The sequence below is a fragment of the Anomaloglossus baeobatrachus genome, chromosome 4, assembly GCF_048569485.1.
Source record: "Anomaloglossus baeobatrachus isolate aAnoBae1 chromosome 4, aAnoBae1.hap1, whole genome shotgun sequence".
Lineage (NCBI taxonomy): Eukaryota > Metazoa > Chordata > Amphibia > Anura > Aromobatidae > Anomaloglossus > Anomaloglossus baeobatrachus.
Genome location: NC_134356.1, coordinates 426,444,526 through 426,466,791, shown reverse-complemented (window position 1 = coordinate 426,466,791; position 22,266 = coordinate 426,444,526). Strand labels below are relative to the sequence as shown.

The 22,266-nt window shown below is 47.6% G+C and overlaps 1 protein-coding gene across 1 annotated transcript in view; it reads right to left on the bottom strand.

Moving 5' to 3' along the window:
- The window catches only part of IMPDH1 (inosine monophosphate dehydrogenase 1), a 262,916-nt gene extending 246,408 nt beyond the window's left edge, over positions 1 to 16,508 (bottom strand). Inside the window, exon 1 of the mRNA XM_075345402.1 lies at positions 16,488 to 16,508. The gene's annotated coding sequence lies outside the window, so the exon portion shown is untranslated. The remainder of the gene's footprint in view (positions 1 to 16,487) is intronic.
- Positions 16,509 to 22,266: the final 5,758 nt, after the last annotated feature.

Genomic DNA, 22,266 nt, shown 5'->3' with positions numbered 1-22,266 from the left:
CACATCGCTGTGTGTGAAGTCGCAGGAGCGAGGAACATCTCCTACCGGCGTCACCGCGGCTTCCGTAGGTTATGCGGAAGGAAGGAGGTGGGCGGGATGTTTACATTCTGCTCATCTCTGCCTCTCCGCTCCTATTGGCCACCTGCCATGTGACGTCGCAGTGACGCCGCACGACCCGCCCCCTTAATAAGGAGGCGGGTCGCCGGCCAGAGCGACGGTCGCAGGGCAGGTGAGTGCATGTAAAGCCGGCGTAGCGATAATTTTCGATACGCCAGCTTTCACAAGATATTGTACCTGCGACGGGGGCGGGGACTATCGCATGCGACATCGCAGCATCGGCTTGCGATGTCGCAACGTGCAAAGCCCGCCTAACATGTTGATCCAGAAGAAGGCAAAAAAAACCCAATGTGTCAAACAAGCTCCAATGGGGAAAAAAATTCCTTCCTGACTCCACATACGGCAATCAGACTAGTTCCCTGGATCAACACCCTGTCATAAAATCTAATATACATAACTGGTAATATTAAATTTTTCAAGAAAGGCATCCAGGCTCTGCTTAAATGTTAGTAGTGAATCACTCATTACAACATCATGCGGCAGAGAGCTCCATAGTCTCACTGCTCGTACAGTAAAGAATCCTCATCTGTGATTATGATTAAACCTTCTTTCATCAAGATGTAGCGAATGCCCCCATGTTCCAGTCGCAGGCCTAGGTGTAAAGAGATCTTTGGAAAGGTCTCTGTACTGTCCCTTCATATATTTATACATTGTGATTAGATCCCCCCATAAGCCTTCGTTTTTCCAAACTAAATAACCCCCAAGTTTAATAACCTGTCTTGGTGTTGCAGCCCACCCATTCCTCTAATAATCTTGGTCGCTCTTCTATCTACCTGTAAGATTATGCTATTTATAACCTTCTATACTTTTGCTATCAAGAAAAGCATCCATTCTTCTCTTAAATGCATTCAGTGAGTTGGCCATCACCACTTCCTCAGGAAGAGAGTTCCAGAGCCTTACTGCTCTTACCGTGAAGAACCCTCTTCTATGCTGATGTAGGAATTTTCTTTCCTCCAATCGAAGAGAATGCCCTCTTGTTCTTGTCATAGTCCTTGGTACAAACAGATCATGGGAGAGATCTCTATATGGCCCTCTGATATATTTGTTCATATTTATTAGGTCTCCCCTAAGTCTTCTCTTTTCTAGAGTAAATAGACCTAATTTTGATAACCTTTCCGTGTATTGTAATGCACCCACTCCATTTATTATTTTAGTAGCCCGCCTCTGAACCCTTTCAAGTTCAGTAATGTCTTTCTTGAGCACCGGCGCCCAAAATTGCACACAATACTACAAGTGTGGTCTGACGAGTGATTTGTACAGAGGGAGAATGATGTTTTCATCTCGTGCCCCAGACCTCTTCTAATGCATCCCATCATCCTATTTGCTTTGGTGGCAGCTGCCTGACACTGGGCACTCCAATTTAGCTTCTTATTGACTAATATGCCTAAGGGGTGCTTCACACACAGCGAGCTCGCTGCCGAGATCGCTGCTGAGTCACGCTTTTTGTGACGCAGCAGTGACCTCATTAGCGATCTCGCTGTGTGTGACACTGAGCAGCGATCTGGCCCCTGCTGCGAGATCGCTGCTCGTTACACACAGCCCTGGTTCGTTTTCTTCAAAGCCGCTCTCCTGCTGTGACACACAGATCGCTGTGTGTGACAGCAAGAGAGCGACAAATGAAGCGAGCAGGGAGCAGGAGCCGGCGTCTGACAGCTGAGGTAAGCTGTATCCAAGATAAACATCGGGTAACCAAGGTGGTTACCCGATATTTACCTTAGTTACCAGCCTCTGCAGCTCTCACGCTGCCTGTGCTGCCGGCTCCGGCTCTCTGCACATGTAGCTGCTGTACACATCGGGTTAATTAACCCGATGTGTACAGCAGCTAGGAGAGCAAGGAGCCAGCGCTAAGCAGTGTGCGCGGCTCCCTGCTCTCTGCACATGTAGCTGCATTACACATCGGGTTAATTAACCCGATGTGTACTGTAGCTAGGAGAGCAAGGAGCCAGCGCTCAGTGTGCGCGGCTCCCTGCTCCCTGCTCACACTGGTAACTAATGTAAACATCGGGTAACCATACCCGATGTTTACCTTAGTTACCAGTCTCCGCAGCTTCCAGACGGCGGCTCCGTGCAAGCGCAGCGTCGCTTGCACGTCGCTGCTGGCTGGGGGCTGTTCACTGGTCGCTGGTGAGATCTGCCTGTTTGACAGCTCACCAGCGACCATGTAGCGATGCAGCAGCGATCCTGACCAGGTCAGATCGCTGGTCGGATCGCTGCTGCATCGCTAAGTGTGAAGTTACCCTTAGTCTTTTTCCATATCTGATTTCCACAGCAGTTTTCCATTTAGTAAGTAATCGTAGCATCTGTTTCTCCTTCCCATGTGCATAACCTTACACTTATCTGTGTTAAACCTCATTTGCCATTTTTCAGCCCAATTCTCCAATTTACTCAAATCCATCTGTAGTTGTTTTACACTGGTTGATAAGGAAAGAGGGAAAGGGGAGAGTCAGCTTACCCCATCATGTAACTCACGTTAGAGATGGGTGGATCTTTGCACGAAGTGGCTCTGGTCAGGAGCTGTATATGCCATGATTAAGGCTTATAGCTGAAATGCCTAGGTCCATTGCTATTACTTGTGGATTGTCTTTTTACAAAAATTTTAAATTTTATAAAAAATGTGAAGCTTTTTACTGATCAACATTGGAGCAACTTTCCTCTCTTTTTTTCTGGTTTATCTTTTAGAGACTCATTGTGTCCCTGCACATTTAACCTTGATGTATTCTGTGGCCATAAATCAGCTGAGAGCAGCACGGAAAAGACAGTACGAGCAATAGAAACTCTCCCATTGGACTGTCAGAACAAGCTCACTTATGGGTTATCAGTGTTATAGAATGCAAAACGTGAACATTTTTTAATGAAATCCAAAATCTATTTTGCCAAAAATGCATGCATTTATGTAAGAAAAAGAAATTGCCCCAAAAGATAGAACCCCTTTTAATAATGTTCAATTAGGTTTAGTTTACAACCGTGCAAAGTAGCCATCGAACACTAAATAGCCAACATCCCCACCGCGGCTCTCAAAGACTCACCAGTACTGTAACGTAAAGTACCAATAATGTAATAGAATTAAACCAGTCACCCAAAGGAAACACAAGCGAACAAACGCAAGGCACCTGCTGGTCTCATAACCAACCGAATATGAAACTCATTTCCTGTTATTAAAAAGTGTGAATTATTATAATCCTCTACTGTGACCTGGTCTCATACAAACATAACAGCTGATTAAAAAGCAGAACGTGCACAGAAAACAACGCTGCAGAACTTCAACTGGACACTAAAATCACATGTAACACAGAGAAACTTACTTAAAAGGGTTGTCTGACAGCTTCACGCATAAAACTAACCAGTAAATGTTGTGAAATAAGACGGATTACTCACATGTTAAAATCCCTTTTTGCCCCAGCACTAATGCTCTGCTGTTTGCTGTCTGTCTCCCTACATTTCCTGCATGCTGCATTTTAGTAACTGAGCGTATGGGTTTGCTCACACTGGTGTATATTTTCTCTTGTGAGAGTATCGGATCGATTATGGTAATGACACTCAGTCCAAAGTTCCAGCCGAGTGTCAGTTTACTGTGATCTGATTCTCTTGCATGAGAGAATCGTATTACAGATGCAGAGAAGACAGAGAACTTAATTTTTCCACCTTTTCCATTGTCTGTGTCAGCAAAAATCAGACTGCACTTGGATGACATCCGAGTGAAGTCCGATGTTTTGCACACATCAGAATTGAAATGGTGCGCATGTGTAAAGCTCAAGCTGAAGAGTGTCAGAAGCATGGTGTGACAGATGCATATGGACCAACGATTGCCTGGCCTACAGCGAAATACACGGGTTTCAACGGTGATGGTATTGCAGAGGATAACCCTGACAGTAGGGAGCAGGGGATGGGACAGCTCCAGACACTAACCTGTGTCCGGTCCCTAAGTTCCCCTAACGTTCCTATACGAGTCCTTCCCTTGTTGCTGTCACGTGCCTAGCCCCTTACTGTTCCTCCACTCACCGTTTTTTAGTGACAAGGCCGGTGAGTATACTAGAGATCACAACTACAGTAATGACACACAGGGGAAGGAGGTCAGATACGGGGACGTAGACAAAAGGATATATTAACAAACTTCATGGCTGCAGCCAGACACCAAGGCTGTAGATGACAAGGCTCCAAAGCGCAGTACCGCAAAAGCTTCACCAGCTGCTCACCAGCAGCTTCTAGGGAACCTCCTCTCTCTAAGGTGGCCAGAAACAGAATTAATTCTATTACAAGCATCAGGTGATGGAACATGTGACTATTTAAAGGAGATGGGAGTGGTCACAAACCATCTGCACCTAAGGAGAACTAACCAGGAGTTGCTAGCAAGGAAAATAACATTAAGGCGGGCTTTGCACGTTGCGACATCGCAAGCCGATGCTGCGATGTCGCACGCGATAGTCCCCGCCCCCGTCGCAGGTACGATATCTTGTGATAGCTGGCGTAGCAAATATTATTGCTACGCCAGCTATCACATGCACTCACCTGCCCTGCGACCGTTGCTCTGGCCGGCGACCCGCCTCCTTCCTAAGGGGGCGGGTCGTGCGGCGTCATAGCGACGTCACACAGCAGGCGGCCAATAGCGGCGGAGGGGCGGAGATGAGCAGGATGTAAACATCCCGCCCACCTCCTTCCTTCCGCATAGCTGCCGGCGGCAGGTAAGCTGATGTTCCTCGCTCCTGCGGCGTTATACACAGCGATGTGTGCTGCCGCAGGAACGAGGAACTACATCGTACCTGTCGCTGCGGCATAATTATGAAAAAGTCGGAGCCTGCAACGATGATACGATAACGACGCTTTTGCGCTCGTTAATCGTATCATCTAGCATTTACACACTACGATCTCGAAAGTGACGCCGGAAGTGCGTCACTTTCGATTTGACCCCACAGACATCGCATGTGCAATGTTGCAACGTGCAAAGCCGCCCTAACACTTACTGCACCAAAAGAAAGCAAATTACATTTAAAATGCAGTGTCTCACAAAACAATGTTAAACTGCGGTTCCAAACCTGTCACAAGTCTCCTAATTACAGCAGACATTCGTTACATTGTGATCCAATATATACTGCCAATAGCAGAATGCTGCAATTTTTTTCTCACGCCAAATCGGCATGAGAAAAAATATGTTGATAGTAGATAAGTAGAACACTGAACTGAGTGTGATTCGATAAAACATTGGTTGGCACTCTTTCGATGGATACACTCACGTGAACACAGCCTATCACTGACTTTAGTAGCGATGCTACCTGGTACAGGATGAAGCCGCAAAAGTAGTCATTGGCTGCAGTACTTAAGTTATTTTGTCTTCATGTACATGTTGTCATTGCAGGAAAAGTAAATAAAGAAATATGAGGATCACAAGAAAGTTAGTAATTAAGAAACCTGGGAATTATAAAGAATCTATCAGCACGATTTTGTAATGTAAAGTAAAAGCATGATTGTAATGGAGCTGTAATACTGATTAAATTAATACCTGTAGTAAAGAAATACATTTTGTTGTTCTTCTTTAATCAGCATTTGAAGTTTTATGTTAGTTAGATTTCAGGGTACATGGTCGAACTGTGCAATGGGTTTTTTCTTCCCTGTCTCCCTGTCTGTGATTCCCCGGTCTCTCATCTGCCTCTGGTTTGTGCATGACAAGTCACTGCTGAGATTTTAAATAGAGCAGGCAGGTCACTCAAAGACAAGAGGCAGGCAGAAAGGCTGGAGAATCACAGACAGGGAGGAGAAGAACAAGTGTACAGTCCAGCCCGCTAAAATCCCAATTAATGAAGAGCAACAAAGCAAATTTCTTCACCAAAGGTATCAATTTAATCTGTATTACTGCGCCATTACATCCATGTCTTGACTTTACATTACAAAATCGTACTGACAGGTTCTCTTTGAAGAGATTCTGTCACCAGGTTTTTGCTATCCTATCTGAGAGCAGCATAATGTAGGGTCAGATACCTGATTCTATTAAGGTGTTAATTACTGGCAGTGGCGTAACTAGAGTAGGATGAACCCCAGTGGAAAATTTGGACATGGGTCCCCCCTGCATGTTGGTCTGATGTATGGGCCCTTGTAGCATTCTAAATCCTATAGAGATATATGTAGCCCCCCTTCCCCTTCATTTTGTAGTAATATCATGCATCTTGTACTAATGTAGAACATCCTGTGCCCTTTCCAAGCAAATATGTCCCTCATCCTGGTATACAGTTATGGCTGAAAGTGTTTGTATCCTTAAAATTGTTCTAGAAAATGAAGTATTTCTCTCCGAAAATTATTGCAATTACACTTTTTTATAAAAATGTGTATTTGCTTTATACTGTATGTATTGGAACAACACAAAAATAGAATTAAAAAAAAGGCAAAATAGATATAATGTCACAGAAACCCCCAAAAATGGGCAGGACAAAATTGTTGGCACCTTTCTAAAATTGTGGGTAAACAACTTTGTTTCAAGCATGTGATGTGGATTCAAACTCACCTGTAGCAAGTAACAGATGTGGGGAATATGGAAATCACACCTGAAACCACATAAAAAGGGAGACGTTGACTCAATCTTTTCATTGCGTGTCTGTGTGAGCCACACTAAGCATGGAGAACAGAAAGACGACAAGAGAACTGTCTGATGACTTGAGAACCAAAATTGTTGAAAAATATCAATAATCTCAAGGTTACAAGTCCATCTCCAGAGATCCTGAGGTTCCTTTGTCCATGGTGTGTAACATAATGGAGAAGTTTAAAACCCATGGCACTGCAGTTAATCTTCCTGGACGTGGATGGCAGAGAAAATTGATGAAAGGTTGCAACGCAGGATAGTCTGGATGTTGGATAAGCAGCCCCAATCAAGTTTCAAAGGAATTCAAGCTGTCCTGCAGGCTCAGGGTGCATTAGTGTCAGCGCAAACTATGTGTCAATCTTTGAATGGAATGAAAGACTATGGTAGGAGACCCAGGAGGACCCCACTGTTGACACACAGACATAAAAAAAATCTAGACTGCAGTTTGCCAAAATGTACATGAGTAAAGGGGGCTTTACACGCTATGACATCGCTAATGCGAACTCGTTGGGGTCACGGAATTGGTGACGCACATCCGGCCGCATTAGCGATGCCGTTGCGTGTGACACCGATGAGCGATTTTGTATCGTTGCAAAAACGTGCAAAATCGCTCATTGGTGACATGGGGGTCTATTCTCAAATATCGTTACTGCAGCAGTAACGAGGTTTTTCCTCGTTCCTGCGGCAGCACACATCGCTCCGTGTGACACCGCAGGAACGAGGAAGCTCTCCTTACCTGCCTCCCGGCCGCTATGCGGAAGGAAGGAGGTGGGTGGGATGTTATGTCCCGCTCAGCTCCGCCCCTCTGCTGCTATTAGGCGGCCGCTCAGTGACGTCGCTGTGACGCCGCACGGACCGCCCCCTTAGAAAGGAGGCGGTTCGCCGGTCACAGCGACGTCGCTAGGAAGGTAAGTATGTGTGACGGGTCTAGGCAATGTTGTGCACCACGGGCAGCGATTTGCCCGTGTCGCGCAACAGATGGGGGCGGGTACCCACACTAGCGATATCGGGACCGATATCGCTGTGTGTAAAGCCCGCTTTAGCCAAATTCCTTCTGGAAAAGCATCTTGTAGACAGATGAGACCAAGATAGAGCTTTTTGGTAAAGCACATCATTCTACTGTTTACTGAAAACAGAATGAGGGCAAAGAACAGAACATAGTACCTAAAGACAAAATAATCAATAGTAGTTAGGTAGTGTAGTCAGGGAAGGGCAGGGAATTTTCAATGCGACCACATTAGAAATTAGTATAGATTACCCCATTAAATAGAAAGGGATTTGGTTGAAAAGTTGTTTAGCCTTCGGACCACCCTTTTAACTTACAAACACCTGATGACAGATTCCCTGTAACAAAATAGTGACCTTTCTTTTTTATTTTAGGGCATTTACTGCAGTTAGCTTAAGGCCTATTTATAAGAGCCAATAACCAATGAACAAGTGTTTAAACTGAACCTGTCACTGGATGTTTATAATACTTACCTAACGGTGTCTGGTGGGAGTGCAGCGGAATACAGCAGTTTTGGGAAAAGTTCTCACAAATTAAAAGCTTGTTACTGGGAAAACAGTGGAGAGTTGCCCCAAGATAGCACTCCTTTCCATACTCCATACTGCCTTACTCAATTGCATATCATAAGAAAGACATTCTGCGCTTCTGCCTGTTGGCGGCGCGCTCCATCATCCCTAGATATTGGAAGACCTCTACGATTCCTCCTATCTTCGAGTGGTACTCGAAGATTGTGAATATTTGCAGGATGGAGGAGCTCTCTGCCGACATTGCTCGTGGTGAAAAATTTTGCAGGACCTGGGGTGCAATTCAATCCAAGGAAAGTGTGAGGCAGGGGGGTGTGCAATCCAGCATCGAAGTAAAATTTCCTATTTATTCCAAAAATTTAAAACATGGATACATGTGCAACTACGCCTATTACTTGCTAGGACCTGCGGGGAGTGGATCCTGTTTAGGGATTACTCAGATTTTCATAAATTGTTTTAATAGAACCCTGATTCAGTTTGTCCGGGTCTGGGTTGGTGTTGTGAAACATGGATGGAGATAATCGGGATGGTATGAAGTACTATTTGATTATAAAACGTTGGAGGACCCTCTAACCTTCCCTTCTTTCCCCCTATGTTCCTTTCCCCGTTTTCCCTCGATCGCTCATCCTGGTACCTACTTTTCTCGATCTCTCCCCTTCCTTCTTGGTTTCTTACTTGTCTTTATTCTCTACATACTTAATGCTAACTTTCCCTATATTTCTAGGTTCCCAAAAGAAGAAATAACATTAACATTATCTATTAGGACAGAATGAGCACCTGGATACTACAGGGCATAAAGACTACTTAGTTCTCTACTTGTATACTGGTAGCCCTTGGGAACCCCTTTAACGTTATTAAGCACCCCGAATGTTGCCGCAAATTTATCTGCATTTTTTTTGTAGCTGTAGAGGGGTTGTTTATCAACCCGTGTTCTAGATGATAGGTCGATTTGACTTCTGTGCAATATTTAGTTTATTTACTATGCAACTGATATTAACTTTTATCTGTTATCCTGTTTTATACTTTCAATAAAAATAGATTGAACATACTTACCTAACGGTCAGCGCGGAGCAGATGGGTCGGATGGGTGTCTCCGTTCTCCGGGTACCGCTCCTCCTCTTTCGGCCATCTTTGTCATCGTTTTGAAGCTAGTGTGGATGACGGGCAGATCAAAGTATCGTAGTGCGCCTGCGCAGGACTTCACTGTCGGCTAGTGTAGATGACGTAGAACGCGTAGCTCTGGCAGTATGTTTAGGGTGCTTGTCTAACTAGAAGGTGAACCTATGCCCCAGTCTCAAGGTTTTGCAGCCTCTAACAGGTTTTACAGGATTTCCCTGTATTTAGCTCCATTCATCATCCCATCACTTCTGACCAGCTTTCCTGTCCCTGCAGAAGAAAAGCATCCCCACAGCATGTTTGTGGATGTAACGTCAAAACTTGGAAATGTTCAGAGCATATGAATACTTCTTTAAAGCACTGTATGTAAAAAATAAACAATCAATCCTTATACTCACTTCACCTTTTTGTTCACCCGATCTGCATCGCATTTTAAGATCTTCTACCACTCGCAATAAAATCCACAGCCTCTCTTGGCTAAAGCGCGAGAAGATTTTGTGCAAGAATGTTCAAAATCACAATGTCATAACATCACATGCACATCTGGAGAACCATCCTGCCTCCCATCAATGCCTGAAGTCCTCGCACAGTGTAAGAGACCCAGGAATTTCAGCAAGTGGCGAGGTTCAGGAGATGTGACCCGGACCAGACGGTGACGGTGAGGAGCAGAGGGGACGGAGAGGCGAGCAGTGAAATGAGTATAAGATAAATTTATTTTTTACACCTTTTGTTGGCCCTTTATAGTTCAGGCCAGCAGCCTACATTTTGCCGATGCCGCGAGAAAGCGAATTACAAAAATTCTGCCCATAGGTGAACACAGATTTTTGTAAAATTTAAGTATAATTCAATTCCACTTAAATTTATTTTCTGATCTCTAATCACTATGGATCCCTACTATAGTGCCCAAATAAAAAAGCAATGCATAATCAGATACAGTGCCATCAAACTTCGAAATTACATTATTTACTGTAAATCTATGGGCTGAAACAGGAAATGTCTCTGAATAATGTTTACTAAGCGTGAGACGTTCCTTGCCAGACGTTATATAATGTGGTATAATGATACTTTTTAGTGTTCTGGTACAATGATGGAAATATCCTACAAAGGATTAGATTGGGGCAACTAGTCTTAATTTTTTATAGGTTTTTAGAAAACGAAATGGGCATAGAATACATTTATTGTTGTTTGGCCGGGTTTACACATTGCACATATACTGGTATACTAGACTTAAAGAGAAACTGTCGCCTCAGAAATGCCTAAGCAAAGGTAGGGCATTGTTGGACTTGTGATCAACTTTTCCACAATGTGCAGGGTGTACCGTAGTTTACAGGTGTGACGCCCTGGACCCCCAGGGGTCACAGAATAACACCGCACACACACACACCCCCTCCCCCGGTTAGGTGACATCAGTCAACCAAAAATCCTTGTTGCCTCCCTCCAGGGTCTGATGTCCACACCAGGTGGGGCGGAGCCAGGCAGTTGGCCCCACCCACCGAGGAGTTCACAGGCCTGGAGGCGGGAAAAGTAGTCAGTTCAGTTTGGAGTTGAGTTCGGAGTTGAGTAGAGTGGAAGTGAGAGGAGTAAAAACTGCGTGTGTCTGGGTTGGAGCCCAGGCACAATCAGCAAGGTTGGCAGACGGTGGTGGCCATCTGCAGGAGTTGGTGGAGGTCAGCGGAACCGTAGGACCGGGGTTGGGCGGTGGCCCGCCGGTACCGAACCGGGGAGCAGATTGAAGCCAAGCACCAAGGCAGGGTACTCAGACCCCGACTAGGCTAGGAGCCGCCTTAAAGGTCAAATTCTCTGATTGCAGTCTGGATCTCAGGGGTTCATTCCCAACCAAGTCCTGTCAGAAGGCAACAGCCCAACCTGTCCGGATACGAGACACCGCCAAGGGCCAGAGATCCAAGGGCCAGCGCCTGCAGGCAAGACGGGCTCTCCCGACACGTACACGCCGGGGAGTGTACTACCCATGGGAAGCCATAGGAGTGAAACACACACATAGGTGCAGGAAACGACAGCCACCATCAACCCGTCCGGGGAGAGTGAGAACACCGCAGCCAGCTGCGGGCCCCGTCCATCCAGCCATTTGGTTTACCAGAGACTCTGTCCTTCTGTGTCTGAGTGAGTACAACAGTGCCATCCGGCACCACGCTGCACCGCAATGTTGCACCCGCGTCCCACGCTGCCTCCCCGCATCGCACCTGCACCTATACCTCCTCCCTACTCCCCAACCAGGGCCCCGGGACCAACAGCCTCTACCCATGGAGGGGTCAACACCTTAGCTGCTCTCCGCCATCGCTCCCGGGATCCCCCATCACCAGCAGCGGTGGTGCCCACCATCACCACAACCTGTGGGTGGCGTCACGACCGACATCCCACCACAAACCTCCCCTTTTCACTCGTGGGCTCGGAGGCGCTGCTCGAGCCCCGGGTCCGGCCCCATGCTTGAGCCACTGAGGAGCAGAAGCACCGGACCCGAGCACCAGCGATTCCCAGGCGAGCGGCGTTCCCAACCCCTCCGCCCGCGACACAGGCAGCAGTGAAAGGGTAAAATAATGTAATAATCAAGCCCCACATGTACATCTGGCGGGATGTAGCACTAAGCAGTCACGGCCGTTCTTCCACCCATTCCCACTGTTCATTTGATGTACATCCCGCTTAGTTTGGGATTGTGCAGAGCTGTACTTCATCGGGAATAAAGTGGCGACTGGCTACTCCTGCTCCCCACTCTGATGACTGGAACGGAGCGGGAGTAGCAAGGTCATAATATTTTTTCCATTAAACACTGTTGGCAAACTACAACCTTCAAATCATTAATAATGGTCTAGAATACTGTGACAGGTTACCTTTATAATCCACCAGAAAATCTATAACAAAAGTTGCATGTCTTAGGGTCCCGTCACACGTAGTGACGCACCAACGATCCCACCAGTGATCCGACCAGGCAGGGATCGTTGGTGCGTCGCTACATGGTCGCTGGTGAGCTGTCAATCAGGCAGATCTCACCAGTGATCAGCCACCAGCCACCATCGACTCGTAACGATGCTGCGCTTGGTAACCAGGGTAAATATTGGGTAACTAAGCAAAGCGCTTTGCTTAGTTACCCGATATTTACCTTGGTTACCAGCGTACGCCGCTTACAGGCGGCCAGCGCTGGCTCCCTGTATACGTAGCTAGGGTACACATCGGGTTACTAAGCAAAACGCTTTGCTTAGTTACCCGATATTTACCCTAGCTACATATGAAGGGAGCCAGCGCTGGCGCCTGTAAGCGGTATACGCTGGTAACCAGGGTAAATATCGGGTAGCCAAGCAAAGTGCTTTGCTTAGTTAGCCGATATTTACCCTGGTTACCAGCGTACGCTGCTTACACGAGTCGGTGCTCGTTGGTTTCCCGCCATCAAACACGCCGATGTGTGCTGCACAGCGGGAGACCAACGAGCAAAAAAAGGTCCTGATTGTTTTGTAACGATCAGCAACCTCGCAGCAGGGGCCAGGTCGCTGCTACGTGTCACACACAGCGACGTCGCTGGCGAGGTCGCTGATACGTCACAAAACCTGTGACGTTTCAGCGATCTCACTAGCGATATTGCTATGTGTGACGGTGGCTTAAAGCTGTGTAGCCCCAATCTTACAAAAACAGAGGCCACCCCATTTAACTCAATACTCTGCAATATAGCAGCGGAACATAGCTATCTTTGGTTGTGCCACTTAAGTTGCTAGCCAAAGTTGTCCTGTAGCCTCAGCCTAAAGGCCGCTTTACACGCTGCAATATCGATACCAATATCGCTAGCGTGGGTACCTGCCCCATCTGTTGTGCGACACGGGCAAATCGCTGCCCGTGCCGCACAACATCACAACATCGCCCAGACCTGTCACACATACTTACCTGCCCGGCGACGTCGCTGTGACCGGCAAACCGCCTCCTTTCTAAGGGGACGGTTCGTTCAGTGTTACAGTGACGTCACAGCAGCATCACTGAACCACCGCCCAATAGAAGCGCAGGGGCGGAGATGAGCGGGAGGTAACATCCCGCCCACCTCCTTCCTTCACATTGCGGCCGAGAGGCAGGTAAGGAGAGCTTCCTCGTTCCTGCGGCGTAACACGGAGCGATGTGTGCTGCCGCAGGAACGAGGAACAACTTCGTTACTGCTGCAGTAACGATATTTGAGAATGGACCCCCATGTCACCGTTGAGCGATTTTGCACGTTTTTTGCGACGATGCAAAATCGCTCATAGGTGTCACATGCAACGGCATCGCTAATGTGGCCGGATGTGCGTCACAAATTCCGTGACCTTAATGACTTCGCATTAGCGATATCGTAGCGTGTAAAGCCCCCTTTAGGGTACAGTTCCACTTGCGTTTAGCACAGGCGAGTGCAATCTGATAAAACATCGGATTGCACTTGCACCAGTGCAAAACTACGGGGCAGTGTCCATCTGCGATTGATTTCTTATACCATATTAGCCTGAGAAATGAATCACAGAATGCTGCGTTTGGAAGCGAGTCTCAGCTCACACACAATTATACAAGTCTATGGGAGCGTGCGAAACATCGCACTGCACTTGCATGTCATCCGACCGCAGTGCGATGTATGCTCTACGCAGAGATAGGCCGCAGAGAAGAGGGAAAAAATGCTCCCTCCCTCTTCTCCGCAACTTTCATCCGATCACAAAGATCGGATCACAGTCGCATGACCCTCGGCTCGCAGCAGAGGGTCATTACTAGCAATCGCTTCTGATGCTCTCACATTGGAAGCTATATGCAAGTGGAACAGAGGCCTAATGCGGGCGTCACACGAGACGATATATCGTGCGATATGTCGGCAGGGTCACGTCGTAAGTGACGCACATCCGGGATCGCTTGATATATCGTAGCGTGTGATAGATACGAGCGACGGTGAACGAGCAAAAATACTCACCTTATCGTTGCTCGTTGACACGTCGCTCATTTTCAAAAAGTCGTTTCTTCTTCTCTGCGCCGGTTGTTCATCGTACCCGGGGCAGCACACATCGCTCCGTGTGACACCCCGGGAACGATGAACACAGCTTACCTCTATCCCGCCGGCTATGCGAAAGGAAGGAGGTGGGCGGGATGATTACGTCCCGCTCATCTCCGCCCCTCCGCTTCTATTGGCTGGCCGCAGTGTGACGTCGCTGTGACACCGAACATTCCACCCCCTTCAGGAAGTGGATGTTCGCCGCCCACAGCGATGTCGCTCAGCAGGTGACGGGGGTTTAACGACTTTGTGCGCCACGGGCAACTAATTGCCCGTGGCGCACAAACGACGGGGGCGGATGCGATCGCTCGTGCGATCGCACAATAGATCGTCTCGTGTGACTCCCGCATAAGGCCTTGTTCACACTGGCATATAATTTAGACCAGTGCAATTCGAGAAAAAAAAGGTACTGCACTCGGACCAATGCTATTCAATGAGGCAGTGTACATCTGCGATTTATTTCTTAGCTGTTTTTGGCCTGTGGAAAAGATTGCAGCATGTTGTGAGTGGGCATATAAATCGGAAGTGATTCACCTTTTCTAGTCTACAGGTGCGAGAAAAAAAACGGATGCCACAAGGGCCAATGTAGTGTCATCCGTTTTTATCAGATACATTACCATTCTGTAGCATAGGACACTGTAAATAGTCCTGTAAATGAATAATAGCTGCTGAGAAAAAAATGCATATGGATGGCATATGGCTTCTAGGCGGGAAAAATAATCGCACACTCGCGTTACATACGGAATACCTAACGGATTTCACTTGTCCAACTTTTCTGCATGAGAATGGCACCGAATTTATAATACGCAGATGAGTGAGCCCTAAATTATATAATAGTCTGAGGACTATAGTCTTCCATCAATCCTATAGATCAGCCTAAGAAATCATTCATAAGCTCGAAGATTACATATACAACGATATACATTATACAGCCATATGCACTATACAGCAATATGGACTCTACAGCGATATACATTATACAGTGATGTACACTATACAGCGATGTACACGATACAGCGATATACACGATATAGCGATATGGACTGTACAGCGATATACATTATACAGCGATGTACACTATACAGCGATATACACGACACAGCGATATACACGATATAGCGATATACACTATACTGTGATATGCACTATACTGTGATATGCACTATACTGTGATATGCACTATACAGCGATATGCACTATGCAGCGATATACATTATACAGCGATGTACACTATACAGCGATATGCACTATACGATATGCACTATACAGCAATATGCACTATACAGCGATATGCACTATACGACGATATACACTATACAGCGATATACACTATACAGCGATATGCGCTATACAACAATATGCACTTTACAGCGATATACACTATACAGTAATATGCACTATACAACGATATACACTATACAATGATATACACTATACAGCGATATACTAATTGATTTACTAGCTTTTAACTTTTGGGCTATTTGGATGATCTGAGACTACAAAATGACTTTGATCATTGCACTAATGTGAAATCAGTATTGTGCCCGCTGTATCCCTATTGTGCCCGCTGTATCCTTATTGTGCCCGCTTTATCCTTATTGTGCCCGCTGTATCCTTATTGTGCCTGATGTATCCTTATTGTGCCCACTGTATCCTTATTGTGCCCGATGTATCCTTATTGTGCCCGATGTATCCTTATTGTGCCTGATGTATCCTTATTGTGCCCGCTGTATCCTTATTGTGCCCGATGTATCCTTATTGTGCCCGCTGTATCCTTATTGTGCCCGATGTATCCTTATTGTGCCCGCTGTATCCTTATTGTGCCCGATGTATCCTTATTGTGCCCGATGTATCCTTATTGTGCCCGCTGTATCCTTATTGTGCCCGATTTATCCTTATTGTGCCCGCTGTATCCTTATTGTGCCCGCTGTATCCTTATTGTGCCCGCTGTATCCTTATTGTGCCCGCTGTATCCTTATTGTGTTGTACACATATAATGTAGAGACAAAATAATAAACAACTAAAAGTAAAAAATCTATACTTTTTTATATCCGAGAAATTGCTCCTTTCCCAGCCCCTGGCTATGGGGCACTGCTAGAAACTTCTGCACCTGGAAGTGAAGGCAGTGAGCAGCTATGAGATGTGATGTCCACTCCTTACCTCTCAGGTTCATATCCAGCCTGCAGTCTTGTGGCACTGTACCGCTGAGCTGCTGTCTCATGCCCATGGAGATGCCCACTGTGTACAGGGGAGCAACCATTAAGCAAAGAACGTCTTCGTGAAGAAATAGCAGGACATATTGGGGGCTCTTTCACATCCCCCACAATGAGTCTGTAATCATAGAGCCCTTGCTGGGCATCCCCCTCATACCTGTAGCCATCCATAGCCAGCAGGAGGAGTGGGCACGAAGTGCCGGGAGAAGAGTTCTGCCAGGTGTCAGAGAGGCATCCTGGGCTGCCAGTTCTTACAGGGTAACCTGCCCCTGCCTCCTGAGCTCAGCACTATCTGCTGTCACAGAGGATCGGAATATTTAACCTGCTGATAGCCGGGGAATTTGCACCCTTGCAGAATCCCTGCCCCCTTCCTCCCTGCGCTTCTGTCTCCAGGAGATGTCTCCACCCAGAGGACACATTGTTAGCAGTGTCTCACCAGCCCATGCCTTCTGGGCACCTTTATCACTCGCTGGGACCCCTGTGGGTTACACCAGGCAGGACTGATAACCCTCCGCACAGGATAGGGTAGTGACATGGCAAACTTTAGGATTGCAGTTACTCATCAGATACATATCCTGTGTGCTGCTTTTTAACCCATTCTTTATAGACTGCAACACTGGTTATAATGACTATTATTAATAACTCTCATTCAGCATCAGAGAATAATGAAACTAAGGCAAATGTTAAAATGTGACTTTTATTGGGGGCACGGGGGGAGGGGGGGACAGGAGAAGGCCCTGTTCAAGTACAGTAAATGGGCCCGTTAAAGTCATCAAAGGTTCTTTTCCACTTGCGATTTTCATGTGTGAGTGCGATCCGATAAAACATCAGATCGCACTCGCACCAGTGTTAATCAATGAGGCAGTGTCCTCTTTCCTTTTATTTCTCGACATGAATCGTGCTCTCGGTGCAATCGCAGCATGCTGCGTTTTACAGCGAGTCTCGGCTCACACCACCCCCATACAAGCCTATGGGAGCGTGTGAAACATCGCACTGCACTCGCATGTTATGTGACTGCAGTGTGATATATGCAGAGACAGACCGGGGAGTAGATGGGGAGAAAGTGCTCTCTCCCTCTTCTCCGAGGCTGTGATACGGTCACAAGGTCGCATCACAGTCCCATGACCCTCGGCTGACACTCGCAGCAGAGGGTCATTAGCATATCGCTTCCAATACTCTAGCATCAGAAGCTGTGCGCAAGTGGAAAAGAGCCCTAAAGCCCCGTCACACATAGCGAGATCGCTAGCGAGATCACTGAAACATCACAGGTTTTGTGACGTATCAGCGACCTCGCCAGTGATGTCGCTGTGTGTGACAAGCAGCAGCAAGCGGGACACTGCAGCGAGGTCGCTGAAGGTGACAAAACTATCAGGACCATTTTTGCTTGTTGGTCTCCCGCTGTGCAGCATGCATCGGCAAGTCTGACCAACAAGCGCCGGTTCTGAGTGTGCAGGGAGCCGTCGTTACACGGGTCGCTGGTGGCTGATGGCTGGTCGCTGTGGAGATCTACCTGATTGACAGCTCAACAGTGACCATGGAGCGACGATCTAGCGATCCCTGCCAGGTCATATCGTTGTCGGGATCGCTGAAACGTCACTATGTGTAACAGGACCCTAATGCACAGTTCCACCTCTTTTAGAGATGGTTATGGCCCCTCACCTCCTGGGCCTGTGTGCGGCTGAGCCAATAATATGTCCACCCCTGATTAGGGATCAGATAACTCAGAGGTCCAATCTGGCACATGAATCTGAAAAAAGGTGTAGGCTGGGAGCGAATTCCTAAACAAAAGATACAATACTTGACACTTTACAAATAGTTTCGATATACGATGAATGATAAGTGTCAAAAACATAAATGGCATACATATGGCACAATATTAATATAAATTCATTAATTCAGCCATACCCTATAGTATTTAAAGGTGTTTTCAGGGGAAAAGAAGTGATCATCTATATATGAGCTACATACCTTATTGATGTGTGAGAGTCCAACTGTCGGGACCCCTACCAACCAGCAGACCGCCACTCTATTCCTTCCCTATGGGGCTGCTGAGCACTTTGCTTGGCTTTTCGGCAGCCTTAGGCTGCGTACCCTCGATCAGGGTTCACTGCGTTTTGGACGCAGCGTGAGAAAAAGAGAAAGTCCACAGCTGCCTGAACCCTAATCATGGGCAAAGGCAGCTGCAGTCTTCTGTGCAGAACACTCGCAGCCCCGCAGGAGAGGACATACTGCGTCCAGGATGCAGCATGTCCGTATCGTGAGCACATACTCTTAAGCGGGCTTTACACGCTGCGACATTGCTAATGCGGAGTCGTTGGGGTCACGGAATTCGTGACGCACATCCGGCCGCATTAGCGATGCCGTTGCGTGTGACACCGATAAGCGATTTTGCATCGTTGCAAAAACGTGCAAAATCGCTAATCGGCGACATGGGGGTCCATTCTCAAATCTCGTTACTGCAGCAGTAACGATGTAGTTCGTCGCTCCTGCGGCAGCACACATCGCTGCGTGTGACACCGCAGGAACGAGGAAGCTCCCCTTACCTGCCTCCCGGCCACTATGAGGAAGGAAGGAGGTGGGCGGGATGTTACGTCCCGCTCAGCTCCGCCCCTCCGCTGCTATTGGGCGGCGGTTCAGTGACGTCGCTGTGACGCCGCACGGACCGCCCCCTTAGAAAGGAGGCGGTTCGCCCGTCACAGCGACGTCGCCGGACAGGTATGTATGTGTGACGGCTGTTGTGTGACACGGGCAGCGATTTGCCCGTGTCGCGCAACAGATGGGGGCGGGTACCCACACTAGCGATATCGGGACCGATATCGCAGTGTGTAAAGTAGCCTTTAGGCTGTGTGTACAGTGTGTTTTTAATGCAGATTTGTCACAAATCTGCATGCCTGTCTGTATGCCAGGTATGCCAGCAAAGTCAATAAGAATTCAAAAGTGCTGTGCGCACTTTTTTTATTTTTTCATTGCAGATTTGGTGCAGAAAATAAAATGCAGCATGTCAATTATTGCTGCATTTTTGCCTACATTTTATTAGCCAGAAAGTGCAGATTAGGCCAGAGTCACACTTGCGAGTGCCTTGGTGTAACTCGCGCGAGTTTCTCATTGAATCACCTGGCACAGACTCATGCTCTCTTGACAGGAGTGGGTCGGTTGCATGTATCTCTATGCAGCTGAGACGCTCCTGTGCGGCCGTGACAGGTGACGCAATGAGAGACTCGCACGAGTTATACAAGAGGTACTTGCAAGTGTGACTCTGGCCTTAGATACAGAAAATTTCTGCACCAAATACTCAACGTGCGCACAAAGCCTACTGTAGAATGAATGGAACCGCCGTTGGGCATGTGTACTGACGCGCCATTCTAACGGGGATAAGCGTCAATTCTGCTGATCAGTGCAGCGCCCATTGGTTGTACATTAAAATCCAAGAAAAGGATCCAGCGTCTCAAGGAGAATGAAATGGTGTTAAAAAATTGAAACATTTATTAAATCCATTGAAAATGTCCAAAAACAACACACAAGAGGCAAATAAGAACAGGACAGAGGACGTTTTCCTACGCGTTTCAACCTATAAGATCTTAATCATGGAATCGGTTGGACATCGACCAATCAATAAGTTAGAAGATTCATTTCCAACAGAGAACTCCTTTAATCTATGAGTAAAAGGGATTAGACAAGTAATAATAAAAAGAGATGGTTTATCAGAATACCAATTTCATTAAGAATTGTATTTTTGTCACTGACAGTTGTAGTGCCTTAGGCTGTGTACCCACGATCAGTGTCAACAGCATTTTGGATGCAGCATGTTTTCGCTGTGTTCAAAACGTTGCATTGTACAGTACAAGTACAGTGGATGGGATTTATAGAAATCCCATGCCCACTGTGCATGTAGTGCCCACAGCGTAAACTGATCTATGGTGCAGCTCTCCGAGCCACAGCATGTGTGTCAATTCTTTGCTGCGGAGTCGCAAGCATTCTCCATAGGGAGAACAGAAAAGAGAGACCGCAACTGCCTGAACCCTGATTGTGGGCACAAGCAGATGAGGTCTCCTACGGAGGAAACTCGCAGCCCCGCAGGTCAGGACCTGCCACGTCCAGGACACAGGGGGTGTTCTGCTTTTTAGAAATAATACCAAATCTGAGACTAAAAAAGGTATTATTGGCCCCCGACTGTACACTAATGTAGGGAACACAGTCTAAAAAACTATGTACAAAGGGTGTTTGTCAACAGTTTTATGGCCACTAAATAAATTACAGCACTGTTTAGGGTAGTAAATTCCAAGTTAAAACATATCTTTCTGATCACATACAGAGTTTTTATTGAAATGAAGATGAACTTTGAAGCTGTATGTAAATGAGCTGGCAGGTGCTTGTCGCGGGCAGTGGGGCGCTGCGCTCGCTAACGCTCGGGTCCGGCGCTGCTGCTGCTCGGTGTCTCGAGCGGTGGGCCGTATCCGGGGACTCGAACGGCGCTCCTCGCCTGTGAGTGAAAAGGGGGTGGTTTGTTTGTGGATTTAGTCCGTGACGCCACCCACGGGTTGTGGTGAATATGGGCACCACCGCTGCTGATGACAGGGATCCCAGGAGCGATGGTAGGGAGCAGCTGGGATGTTGTTTTCCCCCTCCGTGGGTAGGGGTTGGTGGTCCCGGGGCCCGGTGGAGAGACGGGGAGGCAGGGTCGGTGAGGTGCAGGGTTGCAGGGACAGCGCAGCGCGGTGCCGGATGGCACGGGTGTACTCACTCAGCAAGAGATGCACAAAGTCTCCGGTAAACCAAACGGCTGGATGGACGGGTCCCGCAGCCGGCTGCTGTGTCTCTCCCCGGACAGGTGATGGTGGCTGTGTCTCCCTGCACCTTTGTGTACTGTTTGACTCCAATGGCTTCCCAACGGTAGTCCGCTCCCTGGTGTATAGATACCGGAGGAGCCCGTTTGGCCCGCAGGCGCTGGCCCTTGGACTTCTAGCCGGTGGAGGTGGCTGTATGTCCTCACGGTGTGAGCGGTTGCCTTCAATCGGGACTTGGATGTTGAGGAACCCCGGGGGTTCCTGTCACACTCAGATTTGACTGTTAACGGCGGCTCCAAGCTTGGTCGGGGTCTGATGGCCTGCCTGGGTGTGCTTAGCTTCACTCCGTTCCCCGGTCCGGTACCGGTGGGCCACCGCCCAGCCCCGGTCTTTATGGCTCTGCGGAGTTCCACCAACTCCTGCAGACGGCCACCACCGTCTGCCAACCTTGCTCTCAGTGCCTGGGCTCCGACCCAGACACTTGCAGCTTGGTGACCTCTCTCTGTCACCTCCTGAACTCAACTCCTCCAAACTCTAACTCTAACTGACTGCTTTTCCCGCCTCCAGGCCTGTGAACTCCTAGGTGGGTGGGGCCAACCGCCTGGCTCTGCCCCACCTGGTGGTGACATCAGACCCTGGAGGGAGGAAACAAGGGTTTTGTGTCTGACTAATGTTACTGTCCGGGGGTGGGGGTGTGTGTGTGTTTTGTCTGTGGCTACCTGGCTAGTCCAGACTGCCACATTCCACCTTGGTGAAATGCAGACCGTCCGCGGGCTGCCCGTCCATCACCAGTTTTATTTTTCAACTGTAAAAATATAAATAACATGTAAACGGTAAACATTTAAAACATAAGCATTTTTCAGGTCATCTTAAACGTTGCACATATAAAACATTTTTTTTTAATACTGACGGACGGACGGACGTCTTCCGCTTTCCCACCCA